The sequence below is a fragment of the Onychomys torridus genome, chromosome 3, assembly GCF_903995425.1.
Source record: "Onychomys torridus chromosome 3, mOncTor1.1, whole genome shotgun sequence".
NCBI lineage: Eukaryota > Metazoa > Chordata > Mammalia > Rodentia > Cricetidae > Onychomys > Onychomys torridus.
Genome location: NC_050445.1, coordinates 149014418 through 149033105, shown reverse-complemented (window position 1 = coordinate 149033105; position 18688 = coordinate 149014418).

Here is an 18688-nt window from a genome sequence, read left to right as displayed (position 1 = left end):
ATCTTAGCCATTCTGACAGATGTAAGATGGTATCTCAGAGTCATTTTAATTTCCATTTCCCTGATGACTAAGGATGTTGAGCAATTCCTTAAATGTCTTTCAGTCATTTGAGATTCTTCTGTTGAGAATTCTCTGTTTAGCTCTATAGCCCATTTCTTAATTGGACTGTTAGGTATTTTGATGTCTAGTTTCTTGAGTTCTTTATATATTCTGGATATCATCCCTCTGTCAGATGTGGGGTTGGTGAAGATCTTTTCCCTAAATATGGTGTGTACTCACTCATAAGTGGATACTAGATATAAAGCAAAGGATAACCAGACTTCAACTCACAGCTCCAGGGAGGCTAGCAAGTAAAGAGGACCCTAGGAAAGACACAGGGATTGCCTGGCAATGGAGAAATGGATGAGGTCTACATGAGCAAACTGAGGATAAGGGGGTTAATAGAGGGCAAGGGTCGGGGGAAAGAGAGCTTAGGAGAGCAGGAAGTCATAGCTGGATCAGGAACAGATTGGGAGAACAAAGAAAGAGATACTATAATAAATGAAGACATCATGGGTATAGGAATAATCAGTGCTAGAGAGGTCCCCAGGAATCTACAAAGATGACTCCACTATAGACTACTGGCAATGGTCAAGAGGGTGATCTGATGGCCAAACACCCTAACTGTCATGACAGAACCCTCATCCAGTGACTGATGGAAGCAGATGCAGAGATCCATGGACAAGCCCCAGGTGGAGCTCCAGGAGTTCAATCGACAAGAGAGAAGAGGGATCATATGAGCAAGAGATATTGAGACCATGATTGAAAAAGTACAACTAGCCAAACTAGTGGAAACACATGAACTGTGAACCAATAGCTGAGGAATCCCCATGGAACTGGACTAGGCCCTCTGGATAACTGAGACAGTTGTTTAGCTTGAACTGTTTAGGGGGCCCCCAGGCAATGAGACCGGGACCTGTCCTTAGTGCATGAGCCAGCTTTTTGGAACCTAGTGCCTATGCTGAGACACTTTGCTCAGCCTTGGTGCAGGGAGGAGGGGATTGGATCTGCCCCAACTGAAGGTACCAAGCTCTGCTGACTCCCCAGGGAGGAGGTGGGAATGGGGGTGTGTTGGGGGGAAGTCTGAGGGATGGGAGGAGGGAGGACAGGGGAATCCATGGTTAATATGTAAAATGAATAGAAAATCTCTTAATAAAAAGAAAAAAAAAACAAATGCAGCAGAAACATGTATGACACATCTTTACACAGTTAAAGTAATATTCTACAGCATAAACAAATGTAACACATGTTTACATAGTTAAATATTCTACAACAAAGAACCCTAAAACTTTCAACCAAAATACATCCTTCCTCCTTCAGATTTTCCCAGTCCTACCCTTGGCCACAGTGATGAAAGTTTGACTATCACACTTGCAAAGTGAGTGATGCAGAAGGTCCTAAGATGGAGGCAATAAGCAAATGAAATGATTTATTGGAAAAGAAGGTATTTAGAAAAACACCAGTGCAACAGAATGAAAGGTCCTTTAGTCATGTTCTGATAGAAGAATGACTATAGGAGAGAAATTTAACTTCCTTTAACCCACAGATTCGATCATTGGTTTTTTTAGATCTATTATTTTATATGTATAAGTATTTTGTCTGCATGCATGTATACACACTTCATCTGTGTCTGGTGCCTAAATGCAGAAGTTATAAATAAGCATTCTGCTCTCCTCTGCTCTCTCTTACTCTCTCTCTCTCTTCCATTCTCTCTCTCTCTCTCTCTCTCTCTCTCTCTCTCTCTCTCTCTCTCTCTCTCTCTCTCTGCATGTGCTTCTTCCCTAGGCCTGGTTCTTTTGTCCCCACCCCCAATAAAGCTCTTATACTGGGGGAAAAAAAGAAATGAGCATCCATCCCATAGGACAAGAGTTACGGACAGTTATGAGGCACCTTGTGGGTGCTGGAAACTCCTGCATCCTCTGTGAAAGCAGCCCCTGCTCTTAAGCCCTGAGCCATCTCTCCAGCTCCTGAGAGTTATTTTTAGGCAACTAAAATAACCAATGACTACAGATGGCTGAATGGACCATTTGTCACTGTACTGAACAGTAAGGAGGGTGAATTCTGAGTTCAGAAAAACAGACCAATGGTCAAATCCACACGCCCTTAATTTCCCTTTATTTAAACTCAATTTGTTCTGTCTGACCCTCATCAGTGTCTCCTGTAAAAACTGAAGAATGAGAGACTGAGTCCCACATGGCCAGGGGGCCTCACACTTGACTGTGTTCTCTGTACCTGTTGGCTTACCTTTTTCTTTAAATTTGCATTCTGTGTGTGAGTTGGGTTTTTATTACCATGGTAAAACACCTGAGCAAACAAAGTAAGGGAGAAGTAATTTATTTTTGGCTGAAGGAACTAAAGGTTTCAGTCCAAGCTCCGCCAGGGGCTTGTACTTAGGCATCATGAAGGGAAGACATGGAAAAGTAAAATTGTTCCCCTCATGGTTGTCAGGCTCCCTCCCTTCCCTGTTTGCTCCAGATGGGCCTCTGGCATGCCTATTGGGCAGAGTTCTTCTCCTCAGTTAACCTTCTATGAGCTGCTCTCATAGAGGCCCCAAACTATGTGTTACTAATGTAGCTACCTCTCAGTTCAAGTTGACAATGTCACAAAGCCTGCATTGAGTAGAGGAGATACACAGTGTGTGTGTGTGTGTGTGTGTGTGTGTGTGTGTGTGTGTGTGTGTGTGTGTGTATACCTCAACTCAACAGCTCAACAATCATTTAACAGAGCATAGGAGTGCCCTATTAGCATCTCATTCCAGTGGGAGGTCAGTTAAACGCAAAGCAAGTACTAGCAAAGGGTATTTGTGACTGGTAAGTGGGTGCTCTGGTTACTTCCTGGTTTAGGGGACTAAATACCTGGCAAGACGCAACTTAAAAGGGAAAGGGTTTATTTCAGCTTTTATTTTGAGGGTAGTGCCCATCATGGTGGCAGGAAAATGAAGTAGCTGAGCCTGTTGTGTCTGAAAGCAAAGTACAAAGGAAGAGGGGTGGGGCTATACTGCCTCAAGGGTCTCTCTCAATGACACACTTCCTTTAGTGAGGCTCTACCTCCTAACTATTCTAGAACCTTCTGAAACACACCCCCAGCTGGAGGCCAAGTATTTAAACACACGAGCCCATGGGAAGCATTTCACACATGGGCTTCTCTCCACCATCCTCCCTTAGCTAGCAGGAATTCAACAGCAGAAAATGTGAGTAGAGTATGAAGTTAAATTCACAAGAGAATGTCCAAGCTAGCTTTGTGCAACACTTGGGAAACATTGGCTCCTATCAATATGTCACTAAGAGTGTGAGAAAGGACTAGACAGAGGACTCAGTGGATAAAGGAGCTGGCAGCCAAGCCTGACAACCTGAATTTGATCCCCAAGACCCACATTCGAGAAAGGAAGAAATGACTCCCACAAATTGTCCACTGACCTCAACACATGTATGGTGGCATGTGCACATATAAACACACACACACACACACACACACACACACACACACACACACACACATTTTTGAGAGTATGAGAAAGTTGAAGTTATTCTCCCAGAAGCAGGAAATCTGTGCTCTGGAGTCAAACTGAGTATGTCTGAATCCTCTGCTACAATTCTGAGCCATGTCTCCAATCCCTGTTACCACTGACATTTAAATTCTTTGTTCTTCTTGTGTGTCCTGTGGGTGTGCTGACTTTTCACCAGTGAAAATACACTCAGGATACTCCTTCCAGAAGTATGATAATTCTGTAAAGTATACAGAGCCTCAGATCATCACAATGCAGGCATCCTAGGACTTCAGTAGTCAGTGATTTCATATGCTGGACATCTACAGCACTAGACAGTGATTCTCAACCTTCCTAATGCTACAACCCTTTAATACAGTTTCTCATGCTGTTGTGACCCCCAAATATATGAGTGGTTGTCTGTGCCTTACCCTGAAGCATCACCCCTAATGAGGCAGCAGGTAGCTGCTAGGTACCTGCCCCTCTGGGGTGTGACCCAAACAAGGAAGGACCCCTTAAGACCTGGGATGCACATACATGCCCCTTCTTCTCTTCGCTACTTCATAGTCTTGGATGCTGGTGCTGTGGATCAAGGCAGAGCTCTCCTGAGAACTGCATTGGACCATGCCCCACCACTCCAGGATTCTGCGAACAACTCTTTTATTTTTGTTGTGTGTTAAACCCCAAATAAATTCCTTTGACCATCAAATAGACTCCATGGAATTATCCCACTACCCAATGATAAATCTCATTGCTACTTCATAACTGTAATTTTACTACTGTTATGAATCGTAATGTAAATATCTGAGATGTGAGACCAGAGGGGTTGTGACCCACAGGTTGAGAACTACTGCACTAACTAGTAACTAGTTGTCGAATTTTTGCAACTCTTAATTTTGTTGTTTCTGTTGTATTGCCAGTGATGTATCAGGACCAGGTATCTTAAGTGTGACAAAGAACTGAAGAAGCACACACAAATGCAGAGCAGCAAAGGATTTTATTCCAGAACAAAGCAAAAGCCCAGAGTAGATACCCTGCAAGTCAGCAGTGCATCTGAGGGAGATGTACTCAAGAGCACCCCGGCTATGTCTAGGACTTCCTTTGTGATTTTGGGAGGTCAAAGAGCCCATTACTGAACATCAGGGTAATGTTGGTTTCTACTTTGATCAACAGGCTTGGGTTGAGTCATCTTCTGCTCAGTGCACATGTCCTTTCCCATGATGCATTTGATTTTGCCCAATTAGGCATAGGCATAAAATGGTAAATAGATTTTTTTCCTTAAAATGTTATTTTGAGATTATAGTTCAGCTCACTGGGTGTGCACTCAAAACCAGTTTAAGCTGGATCAGCCCATGGACTCTAATTTCATGATATGTTCATATTTGACCACAAAAGGGGAGTCACTAGAGAATACTGTAGATCAGTGACCATCAGCCTTTGTCTGAAGTGGCTCAATGCAGATGGGTGTCCACTACTAAGGGCTTTCCTGGGGAGGGTGTGTGTGTGTGTGTGTGTGTGTGTGTGTGTATACCTGTGGGCAGGCACACATGTGGAACACAGGCTGACATCACTCACCTTCCTCAACTGCTCTCCACCTTATCTTTTGAGACAAGGTCTTTCACTGAACCTGGGGCTCACCAATTCATCTAGAATGGCTGGGAGCAAGCCCCAGGATTCTGCTGTCTCTGGTCCCAGCCTCAGCATTGGGATTATAGGCACAAGCTACCATGACTAGCTTTTTACATGGGTTTCAGGGACCTAAACTCAGAACTTTGTGCTTTGTAAGGCAAGCACTTTACCTAACGCACCATCTCCCAACCCCTAGCTAGCTACATTGTTTAGAAGTTCAAATGCTAGTGCTCTGTACAAAAGGGTAGCTTTAGTTTACCATTTATTATGTGTTTTATAAAGAACTAAGAGATGACATTGAAGATTCTGACAGCAAATGACAAATATTTAAGGACGGAAATTCAAGTACCCATACATTATACATTGATCATTATACAGTGATCACAAATTGGATCATCACATTTTTCTCCATAAATATGCACAAGTATTATGGATCAATAAAAAACAAAAACAAAAACTGGAGGGGAGGCTGGGGAGATGGTTCCACTGAGCATCTTGCTGCCCTTCCATATGTTCTGAGTTGGGTTCCCGGCATCCATGGGCAGCTCACAACTACTTGTAACTCCAAGTTGGAGAGGGGGTGTGGTCCCATACATGGCCTCTTCTGACCTCCTTGGACATCTACACACACACACACACACACAGAAGACTCACACATATACATATGAATAAAAGTAAAAAATAAATAAGTCATTTTGAAATAAGCCAGAGGATCCACATGGAACAGAGACTGGAAGTAAGAAGAGACTGGAGCTATCAGGCCTAAGACCAAAGCAATCAGTGGCAAGAAAATAATTGAGGCAATGTTATTTATGAAGGGACAGAATTGTAAAGATAGCCCATCCCTACACCTATGGAGACACTCAAAATAGCCACCCCCACCCCTAAAACACTTTTATTGGTGACAAAGTGACATTGAAGTAGATGCACCACATCCCAAGATGCCTTCTTTGAGAAAAGAAAGTACCTAGTTGGGTGTGTGGGTTCTGGCACATTTGCTAAACATCAGATGTACTACTTTAGAGCAACTCTTTAAATATGCAGTGTGTTCAGATGCAGAGCGCCAGCTTGGAACACTGGTGTTTCGTTTCTTTGTTGCTAAGGGTCTTGTTTCTCCCTGTGCTGCTTTTTCTCAAAGCAGAGTCTGCTTATTTGAAAATATTTATGTGTGCATGAGAGGAAAGATTTTGTGCATTGTTCTTTGAAATTTGCTCTTTTTACATTACCAAATTCTCACACATCTTTTTCCGGGGGCAGAATGACTCTGTTTTTCTTTACAATCATCAGTGCACACACCCACGGGGATTTTCCATGGCTGGGCTCATGATAACTTTGCCATTCTGAAAGATGGGACAGGGATCTATACTAACTTTATACCAGTCGATTATGCGAGCTGACTTTATCTGAAACCTGTGTCACTCTATGAGAGGTAAGTGGCTTTGCTCAGCTACAGACAGTCCAGGGCAATGACTGTGATTCAAGTGACAGTCTGAATTTCGATGATCTACTCTGAGATTTGGGATAAATCTTTCTGCTTTCTGGAATTTCAGTTTCTTCTCCCACAGCTTCCTATCCACTTCACAAAGATGTTGTGAATGTTAACTTCAAAGGCTTTAAGCACTTTTGAAGATAGACTTGCTCTAAAGACAAGGCATTAAGCAATCCAAAAGGCTCTACTTTGTACTAACATATAAATTATCAGGAGGATTTTTATCAGTGCTAAATCCAGCTAAACAATAGAAGCAAAAAATGCACAAAAGAGACAGAAACTGACATAGCATCCTGGGTAAAGGTCTGTGGGCAATTGGGCTCCCAACTGTATGAGGATAAAGAACTCAGTGTGCAAACTGTCTGGAACAGGTAAGTTTCATTGTTGATGTGCTTGGTTGTAAGTGGCATCATCTCCATTGAACTGTGGGAATACAGTGAGGTGATTAAGGCAAGGTGCCTAACAGCATTAGTAAGACACAGAAAAGAAAGAAGGGAGGGAGGAAGGGAGGGGAGGGAAGGAGGAAGGGAGGAGGGAAGGAAGGGAGGAAACACAAATTTGGTTGCAATGAGATAACTATACACAGCCAAATGGATAAAACTAAAAAGACTGGCATCGCCAAAGGCTGGTGATGATGAGAGCAGCCAGAACACAGACATTGTGGCAGGAGTGTAAGAGGGCAGAATATTTGGACATCGGTATGGGAGTTCTTCCTAAGTAAAACATAACCCACACAATGATCCCACAATGCCATTTTAAAATGTTTACTCAAGAAAAATGATAATAAACTTAGGCTTTTAGGGCCAGGGGGATGGCTCAGGCACTTGTCACCAAACCTGGTGACATGGGTTCAATCCCCAAGATCCACATGGTAGAGGGACAGAACTGCCCCCTCACGTTGTCCTCTGACCTCCACAGGCATGTGTGCATGCACACACATGCACACACATGAATGTAATCATTTTTAAAAGGCATATACAGTAGTACTCCTATTTTAACTCATCAAACCTTCATACTGGAAATAATTCAGATTTCCATTAATAGAAGAGTGGATGAATGACCTTTTATTATATGATACTACTCAACAATAAAAAGAACAAAATTTTGATATGCAGCACCATGGATACATCTCACAGATATAATCTTGAGTGAAAGAAATCATGAATAATATGTGGGAAAAGGGAAAAGTTTAAAAGTGTTTCTGATCACTCAACATACAGGTAAATGTTGCAGCTGCTGCCATGATGGAAAATGGTCTTCCAGAGTTCTCCCTACTCTTAACCCCAGAGGTAAGAATATTTTTACTGAACAAGCTCAGGCTCAGAATGGCATGCCTACATTGATCTTCCAAGGAACTATATCCTCACTCCCTTGTTGAGGAATGTGGCTTCAAGTGACTCATCATATAGAGACAGTTATTTTTCCATACCATGTAAACTTTTCTGAAGGATGACTGATAAGTCTTGGGGAAGTATCTGCCCAAAGAGAGTGGTTCAGATATTACACAGTCACTAGAACAGTGCACTCATACAGACAACAGATACTTAGCTTGTGTGATCAGATTTTCCCTCAGGAATTTAAATTTGGAGCTAGAGAGATGGCTGATGGGTAAGAGCACTTTCTGTACAAGCCTGAGGAGCAGAGCCCATGTCAAAAGCTGAGTGTGGTGACATGGGCACCTGTGACCTCAGTATTGTAGGAGGTAGAAACAAGCTCACTGGGGTTTGTAGGGTACCAGCCTAGCTGGGGTTCAATGAGAGACGCTCTAGGGGAAGAAGGGGAGAAAATAGAGCAGGCCACTTAACACCCTCTTCTTGCCTCCATGTGCATATGCATCTGCACATACAATACAACACACATATAGACACACACAAGTACTGGAAAATGCATGGGTAAAGATGGCTTCAGGTGCCGTAGAGGGATAGAAAACAGGAAGCAAAAGCAGGGGCAGAGAAAACAATTACCCTTTGGAGGGTGATGCACCAGGGAGTAGCAAGAAATAGAAATTAGACCATTGGGAGAATGGTCTGGGACCACCACTGCCCTAGCAGCCTGGCTCAGACTCAATAAAGCCTGACTGCGTGGCTGTAACTCCCCTTCTTTTCTCAATATGTAGAGGCAGTAAAGCCTCCAAATTTGATATGAGTCTAGTTTCTGTTCTTGAAAACCAGGAATTCCAGTGTGATCAATTGACTGTTTAGAATCATTATATCAGCACACACATATTTTTATTGTTTTGGTTTGAACCACAAATAAAGCATTTTTGATGTTTGGCCCATTTTTATTCAAACTGCTGGGGGAAGGGCATTTCTGCAAACTTTTGGAGGTAGAGTCCAACTTGAGGAGTTGATCACAATGGACAGAGCTGCAAGCAAGAGAAGCCCTGGAATACTCTAGACTTGGTGGACACTTCCTGTGGGAGTTCGGAAGACAGGAGTGCTGGTAGAGACATGGAGGAGACAGGGGATAAAGCCTCTGTTGGGAATGGGACGAGAGACCATCCTTGTTAGAATCTAGCCAAAACTCGGCCTACATTTTGCCCATGTCTAAAAACTTTGAGTCAAGCTACAAGTAGTGGATTATGGCTAAAGAAGTGTGTAGCTATAGTTTTTCTGCCTGGCCCACAGTCAGGACAAATCTCTCTCACCCACCAGTCCCGCAGCTGCTCAGACCCAACCAAGTAAACACACAGAGACTTATATTGCTTACCAACTGTATGGCCATATCAGGCTTCTTGCTATCTAGTTCTTCTATCTTAAATTAACCCATTTCTATTAACCTATAAGTGGCCACATGGCTTGTGGCTTACAGGTATCTTTACATGTTGCTTGTCATGGCGGCTGCTGGCAGCATCTCTCTGACTCAGCCTTCCACTTCCCAGAATTTTCCTCTCTGCTTATCTCGCCTATACTTCCTGTCTGGCTACTGGTCACTCAGTGTTTTATTTATTAACCAATCAGAGCAACACATTTAACATACAGAACAGCCCACAGCAGAAGTGGCTTAGTGGTGGAGAGCACTCACTTCTCTTACAAATGACTTGGGTTTGATTTCCCAGCACCAATAAGGTGGTTCACAACTCTAGCTCCAGGGAATTTGATGCCATCTTCTGGCCTCTACAGGCACTGCACACACAAGGTGCATATAAACCCATGCAGGCAAATACTCATATACATAAAAGTAAACAAATCTTTTAAAGTGATGGACTTATTTGGTGGAGGAAATTTCAAGGCAGTGCATTTATTCATGTTTATAGTGAGAAACTGGAACAAACACAGAGTCAGGCAGTGAGACAAATGCACTGTTCTGGTAGAAAAGTAGCCTGTTAGGTGGTGGACAAGGAGGCCATATTTGTTGACGAGATTGAGTACTTTCAAATTAGACAAGCTATTTGCATTAAAACAATAGGAAAGTTGCCTTGAGGGCATCCCAGGAATTGACAAAAATCACAGGTTTCAGGGTAAAATAGTGGGCATAGCTACACTTTGTAAGTTTTAAAGATTAGGGATCAAATATGAAATATGCTGATTTCCTGTGATGAGATCTCCTAAGATTCTTGCCTCTCTATGACAGCCTGCCATCTTCCATACATTTGGTATCAGGAATTCTTGAGAATCTTAACACATTGTTATTTATTCACAGTTAATTTGCTGTAAATTATGTCACATGCTTATAAAATATAGCTAAATTTGCTACTTGTTTATTAATGATAAATCTAGCTCATGTCACATAATTTTTGAAAGATTTTTATAAAAATGATAGTGAGGCACATGATATTACATTTTGGCAAATCTTCACATTCTGTCTTTTAAATAGACACCTTATAGAATAGAAAATGGTATTTGTATCTTCTGCATTCAATCTATAGCTTCATGCCCCCACTGGAAAACTCCATGCACATTCATGAGGAAATAAAGGAAAGTAAATTAAGTCATGAACACTCTTGTAGGTTACTAGGTTCTGTAGTGACATCTGGTCTTTTAAGAATTACCAGATGCTGCCTGGCAGTGGTGGCACACACCTTTAATTGGAGAAATCGGGAGGCAGAGGCAGGCAGATCTCTGTGAGTTTGAGGCCAGCATGGTCTACAGAGTGAGATCCAGAACAGGCTCCAAAAAAACTACACAGAAAAACCTTTTCTCAAAAAAAAAAAAAAAAAAGAGAGAGAAAAAGAAAAATGAAATCTAATTCTTAGGCATATCATACAAGCTTTTGGTGAGAGACAACCCTACATATGATATGCCTCGGTTTTTCTGAGACATTCCTTCTTAAAGCTATGCAGAATCCCACTCCTGTTCAAACATACAAAATTTTTACTTCCCTGTGCTTTCCAAGTGCTATTTTCTCTTCCAACAATGCCTGTCCCAGCATACCCTATGGGGACTTGAAGGGTAACTCACTAAAAAATAACCTTCTCAAAACTCTGAATAGAACCTAAACAAAGTGAAGGGGAGGGATGAGGAGGGGGAAGATTAATGTTGATGATGATGAAGAAGAAGAGGAGAAAGCCAAATATCACCTTTCATTTTTTTTTAAGATTTATTTATTTATTATGTACACAGAAGAGGGTGCCAGATCTCATTACAGATGGTTGTGAACTACCATGTGGGTGCTGGGAATTGAACTCAGGACCTCTGGAAGAGCAGTTGGTGCTCTTAACCTCTGAGCCATCTCTCTAGCTCAAATATCACCTTTCTTGTTAGCAGCAATGATTTTTGAATTGCTTCCTATAGGGCACAATGGACTTTCCAACATTCTACTCATGGAAATCTACAGATCTGCCACCTGGGTCCTGGCAGCACTATATAAGCCTCCTGGAATGAACCCACCACCTCTCTACTAATAGTAGATAGTACAGTAAGGATGCATCCAGTTCTAAAGGGGAAGAGCAGTTCCACAAACACCCGATCTTCTTCTCTTCTCACAGCATCTTTCCCAGGGCCAGGGGGAGACAAAAGGGATCCAGCAGTGATACTGTAATGGCTTTCCTTCATACTAAAAGGCCCGGGGATGGTGCTACAGCTTTTTCTACCCAACACCCCACACCACACACAGCACAGCCCACATCCCCTGCCCAAGGAATCTCTCATCCTGCTAGAGCACCACCTGTTCAGTTTCCTGACTTATTCTCCTCTCTTGTGACACCTTTTACATCAAATGCACTGAAGTGATACTAAAGCCATCTCACTCATGGGAGATACAAACATGAGTAAGATGCTTTTTCTGCCTTCAAAAGGCTTTTGTGATGGATCTATGATTTTTGCTTTCTAACTTCTCCTTCAATAAATTTAGAAGCCATCATGCACACAAATATCTTTATTTCACTAGAATAATTTATGCACATCCCTCTGCCCCTGAAATCTGGATATCTGTGACCTTCACAAATCTCGAAGCATTCATTTTGGCCCGGAAACTTCTCTAAACAACTCTTGTTTCCTGTCAGGATCCAGCCAGACCAATGCCACTGAGAATCATCCCAACCCTGGTGCTTCCAATTTCATCCTCTAGTTATTTTATTATTGCATACATGCTTTTGTGTGTTTGTGTTCTACATTTCTAACTACTGTTGAAGTGTGCTGCATCACACCTCATTGTGTAAGGATCTGGAGACAAACCAGGCCAAATTCTAGGTCCTAAGAGCAGTGACAGAATTAAATCTTATGTGACGTTTAGCCCAAAGAAGAACAGTTTTGTCCCTCCATAGCTCTCACAGACCACCCACACACTGTTCCTCCCCATCTCCAGACCAGGTCACAGAGGATAGATGAGAGTGCCTGACTTGAGGATGTGGCTATTGCCCTCTGGAAGTCTTGGGAGTATAATACAATGCCGCATGTGCCACGGTGAGTGACTCAGTCTGTGACAAGAGGTGAAAGCATAAACACTGTAAGTGGCCTCAAATCCAGCTCTACCTGTGGCCTGAGGACACTTTAGCTTCTCCAACCTCCACCCATCAACTCACCTGTGAAGTGAGGGTCATAATCCATGGACTTCACAGGTTTGCTATAGTACCAAATCGTTCACAGAGATGAACCCCAGGCATCAGCATCCACTGTACACCACATGTACAATAAATCATCAGTTGCTATCAAGAAAATATGGCCCCACTAAACTTGAAATGCACATCTACTAGGTAGTCAGAACATGCTAAATGCTGCTCTTGCGTTGAATTTTATGGGCCATACGCAAACCTATTATATACTGTCTCATCTAAGCAAAATGTTTTTCAAACTAGAAAGGCAGCCTGCCCCCCTTTTGAGACAAGCAGCCCAGGTTGGCCTCAAATTTGCAATCCCCCCTCCTCAACTTACTAAGCTCTAGGATTAAGAGTATGAGCCACCCTTCTCAACTGGAAAGGCATTTTTGAAACCAATTTGTAGTATGAATACCTAGCATATATGTATTGAACTTACTAACTAAAATTTTATTATAAGACCAAGGTTGTATGATTCTAGTATATTATATTCCCTAAATATTCAACAAATTTTTACAGCTCAAGTAAAGCATTTTTACAACTATAATACCTTGCCTTTGCAAAACCTTGCTATAGGTGTGTCAAATGCTATAATCAGTCCCCCAGATAGATACTGACTGCGGTTTAAAAGACAGAACCTAATAACATACTTTGGAGTTCCATAAAGCTTGGAAAGTGCAGCTAACTCACAGCCACGGAATGGAGTGGATTTTGCATTTTAGCTCTTAATTCATTTCAAAAGCATTAAAACATATTTGAAAGATTTCAAACATACAATTACTTTTGCTGTCACTCAAAGTAGAGAATCAACAGAGAGAGAGAGAGAGAGAGAGAGAGAGAGAGAGAGAGAGAGAGAGAGAGAGATTTTATTTATACTGAAATGTGATTTTATTTGTATACTAATAAAGTTGCCTTGGGATCAGAGCAAGCCACAGCAGAAGCTGGGCGGCGGCAGTAGCGGCGGCGCACGCCTTTAATCCCAGCACTTGGGAGGCAGAGCTAGGAGGATCTCTGTGTGTTCAAGGACACAGCCAGCATGGCAGACACACAGCTTTAATCTCAATACCAACCATAGAAGACCTGGAAGTCTGTACAGACAGGCGGTGATGAGGAGGTCATGTGGTTGGATTTACAACCAATGAGAAGGCAGAACAGAAAGTCTATAAAAAAGAAAAAACACACAGAAGTAGGTCTCTTGCGGAGAGGAAAGACAGCAGCAGCAGTGAAGGGTAAGGTTTTCAGCTCTCAGCTATTGCTCTGACCTCTTGGCTATTAACTCTGTATTTGGCTCAGTGTTTCTTATTTAACAGGACGGTTACATCTACAGAGAGAGAGGTGCTTTTATTGGTTTAATCAAATGAATAACTTTAATGAATAAAAATGTTTTTCAAAACAATTTTTCTATACATGTACAATTCACTTAGCAAGATCAGCAATTAGAAGGCGGGGGTGGGGGAGGAAAGGGCACTGGTAAAGTGGACCATTTCTTCCATCACCCTTTAGAATAAAAATATGGCAAACTCCAGAGTCCCCACACTGAATGGGCCACAAACCTAAGAGTAGCCACTTGGAGCCCAGCCTTCACAGTCCTGGGTCTAACGTGCTGTCCCCATGAAGGAAGAATGTTCAAAGCACCTGGACCACTCACTGGCTTGCCCAGTCCTGCTTCCCTTGCTTGCTACTGGCTCCTATTTTCTTATTCTGTGACTGCCCAGTGTCAAGCCCGGACTCCTACAGAGCTGTATTGACTCTAAGCATGTGCCTAAGCATGTAGATACACAGAGAGCCCTTACTGATGGGTTTCCTCCCCCACTGAACTCTAGAATCCTACACTTGCAACCTCCTAGTTTAGAGATCCGTCCATTAGACTGAGGAAGACCACTCCTATGAGCCAGATGCTGCCCCACCCTGCCTCCTGCGGCATTATAACCTGCCTGCTAAGGAAGGGAATCAGGCTGACACAAGCCAATGATTTCACTGTAAGAATGACAAGAAGAATCACAGAAAACAGTTGCTACAGTGTCAGACATGAGAAATGTCTTTTGATTTGGAACCTTCTCTTCTGATATTGCTTAGTTGACAGATGAGCTTAAAGGAGGCCCAGCAGGTAGAACCTGAGGAGAAGGAGCCTGCGCACAATACAAAGAAATTAGATTTGTGTGCTGTGGAGATGCCTCAGTTGGTAAACTGCTGTTGTGTAAGCATGAAGACTTGAGTTTGATCCCCAAAAGGCCAGTTAAAAAAAGAAAAAGAGCCAAGCCTAGCAGTGCAGTGTAAGCCTGTAATCCCAGCCCTGGCTGAGCCTGGGGTGGGAAGATGCCTGGGGTTTAGGACCAGTCAAACCAAATCCCTGAGCTCCAGGGTTAGTGTAAAAACCCAGACTCTAAATAAATTTGTAAATAAATAAAGTAGAGCCTGAGTGAGGAAGATCCTCAAAGTCAACCTCAGGCCTTCACCTGCACACATACTCCTGTGTACACAGCACACACGCTCCTGCACATATACAACTATGTGCATAATACACTCAGAGAGAAGAGAGGGAGAGAGAGAGAGAGATTCGGTCCATAGGCCAGCAAAATGCCAGAGATTTGCTGGGCAAACCAGATAGCCTGTGTTTGAACCCTGGAACCCACAGTGGAAGGAAAGCATCACCCACCCAACCCCCCAAAGCAGTCAGTCCTGCACCTCCACACCTCCACCTGCGCTCTCTCTCTCTCTCTCTCTCTCTCTCTCTCTCTCTCTCTCTCTCTCTCGTGCACACACACACACACACACACACATACACACACACTCAAAATATATCTTTATAAAAGAGATTTTTATTGCTATAAGCCTAATTTTTTTTTTTTAGTGGCATTATGGTGGTCAGGAGAAATTTATCAAACCGTTTCTACATACCATGCATTTGCCAGGATCAGTTTTATTTATTATTCCCCTCCACATTTCAGTGGAAAAGATAAGCTTTATCTGATGGTGTGTTAGTGAATAAACAGATGCCTCTGGCTCAGCAGCTTCCACCCCCATTTCTTAGCACGCTTGGCTGTAGAGAGGCGGCTGCTGCCACTATTCCAAAGTGAACTGGAATCTTATTCATTTAACACACAACCCTCTCCCTATGCAGTGTAGCACACAATTTCTAAGTCCTTGGCCCAAAAGGCAGCACATCAAAGTAGGTGGCATACACAATGAAGATGAGCCAGATCTGCTTTGGATAAGCCTAGGAAGGGCTGGCAGCCGGGATTGTTCCTCTATCTGTCTGGCATCATAGGAGAGAGGTGAAGAAGTACAGGGAAAATCACCCAGCAAGCTGTCCATGCAGGAAACTGCCAGTTGCTGAGGATGGGTTGGAAGTGGGTAAGTAATTATGAGCTGCTCTCTGGCAGCTTGGGTCAGCTAAGGTACAAGGACTGCACAAAACAACATCATTGTGTGTCATAAAGAGAGTGTCTGAATACAAGAATCTCGTACACAAACTTCTAGCCTGCAGCTAGAAAACAAAAGGTCAAAAATGGGCATCTATACAAAGCCACCACAAGAAAATCAAGTAAGAACCCAACAGAAGGTTAGAAGAATACTCATAAGAAAAGAAATCTTCATAGAGAAGATAAAATTATAAATCAACATATTGATGACCTCAAAAACCCAAATAAAGCTACCTTACATATAAAGTAAGAGCTCATAGCAAGTATACAAGGGCTGAAGAAAGCAATGCAGGACATCAGGAGAGGAAATGCAATCTGGTGGATACCAGGGAACACTAAACCAGCAGCAAACAGAATGTGACAAACACAGAAGCAGGAACAACAGGAGTGAGAAGAGCATATTAAAAAAATACTCCCAAACCATCCAAAAGAACCAGAGCAAACAGTAAAGGGGACAAATGAGAAACACTTGAGTGGGCTGAGAGATGGCTCAGTGGTTAAGAGCCTGTGCTGCTCCAACAGAAGACCCAAGTTCGGTTCCCAGCAACCACATCAAACAGCTTACAGTCATTAGTGATTCTAGTCCCAGGGGATCTGATTGAAGCCCTTTTCTGACCTCCATAGGTATACAAGCATCACACACACACGCACACACACACACACGCACACACACGCACACACACGCACACACACACACACACACACACACACACACACACACGTTTCTTTTAAAAATATTTAACTATCCACCACATTTAGCATCCCTAAGAGGTTAAAAAGAGTAAAATAGGAAAGTTGTTAAGCATGTACTTCGAAGTGATTTTCAGAAAGCAGGTCACTGAACCCCAGCCAAATGACACAAAACATCCGATCCTGAATCAGGTTTTACTGAGAGTAAAGAGGAAAACCTGTTGTTTGCCAAGGTGCCAAGTTTGGGTCTGAATGCTGCTCTCCACACGGGTCGGAAATTAGAAGGCATAGGAGTAATGGCAGGAAGTAGTCACGGGAACCATTAAACACTGGACACCACTGAACGGTCACCAGAGTATAAAGACAGACGTTTTAGAACTTGCAAACACAGAGCTAATGTGGTGATTAAGCCCTTCTTGGGAAAACCTTGACAATCAGGGTACAATGAAATACAGAGTTGAATATTGCTGACTCTATTGACACAGTAAAACGATTTTGGAAATTATGATCGCAGAACAGAATGTAAACATTAAAAGTTCTAGTGAGGGTCATCAAGATGGCTCACCAAAGAAAATGCTTGAGATAGAAAGCCCATGGACTGAGTTCTCAGGGTGGGAAGAACATGCCCTTTCTTCTTCTTCTTCTTCTTCTTCTTCTTCTTCTTCTTCTTCTTCTTCTTCTTCTTCTTCTTCTTCCTCCTCCTCCTCCTCCTCCTCCTCCTTCTTCTTCTCCTTCTTCTCCTTCTTCTCCTTCTTCTCCTTCTTCTCCTTCTTCTTCTTTTCTTCTTCTTCTTCTTCTTCTTCTTCTTCTTCTTCTTCTTCTTCCTCCTCCTCCTCCTCCTCCTCCTCCTCCTCCTCCTCCTCCTCCTCCTCCTTCTTCTTCTTCCTTCTTCTTCTTCTTCTTCTTCTTCTTCTTCTTCTTCTTCTTCTTCTTCTTTTTTTTTTTGGTCTTTTTTGTTTGTTTTGTTATTGTTTGGTTTTTTTTTATTTTTTGGGGGGGGGTTGTTTGTTTGTTTTTTGCTGACAGGATTTCTCTGAGTAACAGCCCTGGCTGTCCTGGAACTCATTCTGTAGACCAGGCTGGTCCTGAACTCCCAGAGATCCACCTGTCTCTGCCTCCTTAAGTGTTGGGATTAAAGGCGTGCACTGCCGCTGCCGCCGCCACCGCCACCACCACCACACAGTGAGAGCCTACTCTTAAAAGCTGTTCTCTGGCCTCCAAATGTGTACCATAGCACTTATGCACATGTGCTCACATACACTTTATCAAATAATAATAAATGAGGAGGAGGAGGAGAGGAGGAGGAGGAGAAGGAGAAACAAGAACAAGTTAGGGTAAACCCTATAGAATGAGCAACAGTCTGGTGAGTTTAAGAATGGGGGAGGGGGTGGTGTTGCAGAAAAATACTGCTACTCTTTGTCAGAAGCCAACAGATAGTTGTGTAAAGAGATAAAAATGTAAATAAACATCACTGATAAAAGTCCCTTTGAAAAGGAGTCTATAAGACTTCTCAGAACTTACTGCGTGGGGCCGAGAGATGAGGGGCAGCTTTAAGAGCTCAGCTCCAGTGAACAGCAACACAATGCATGACACTTGTCTTTTACTACCAAGAGCATGAGCCTCTGCCCAGCACCATGCCTTTGTTGACGATCAACATTAGAAATATAATGTGCTTCATCCTCAAAATGGCAGCTGGGATGTACCTCCTCACCCTCCTGGGTTGCCAGGATACAGGCAGGTGACTCAATCCCTAACAATCAGACTGATTACCCAGAAGCTTGGTACCCATCAGAACAACATGAGGACGCCATATTTCGCAACCACTACAGTTTGAAGGAGTTCTTAACTGGCTGCCTATATATCCATCATTCTGTATAAAGCTCAGCAAAGTTTAAGCACCCTAGCTGCACATGCACTAGGGTAGAATTCTGTTGTTTAGAACTGGGAACCGTTCACAGCTA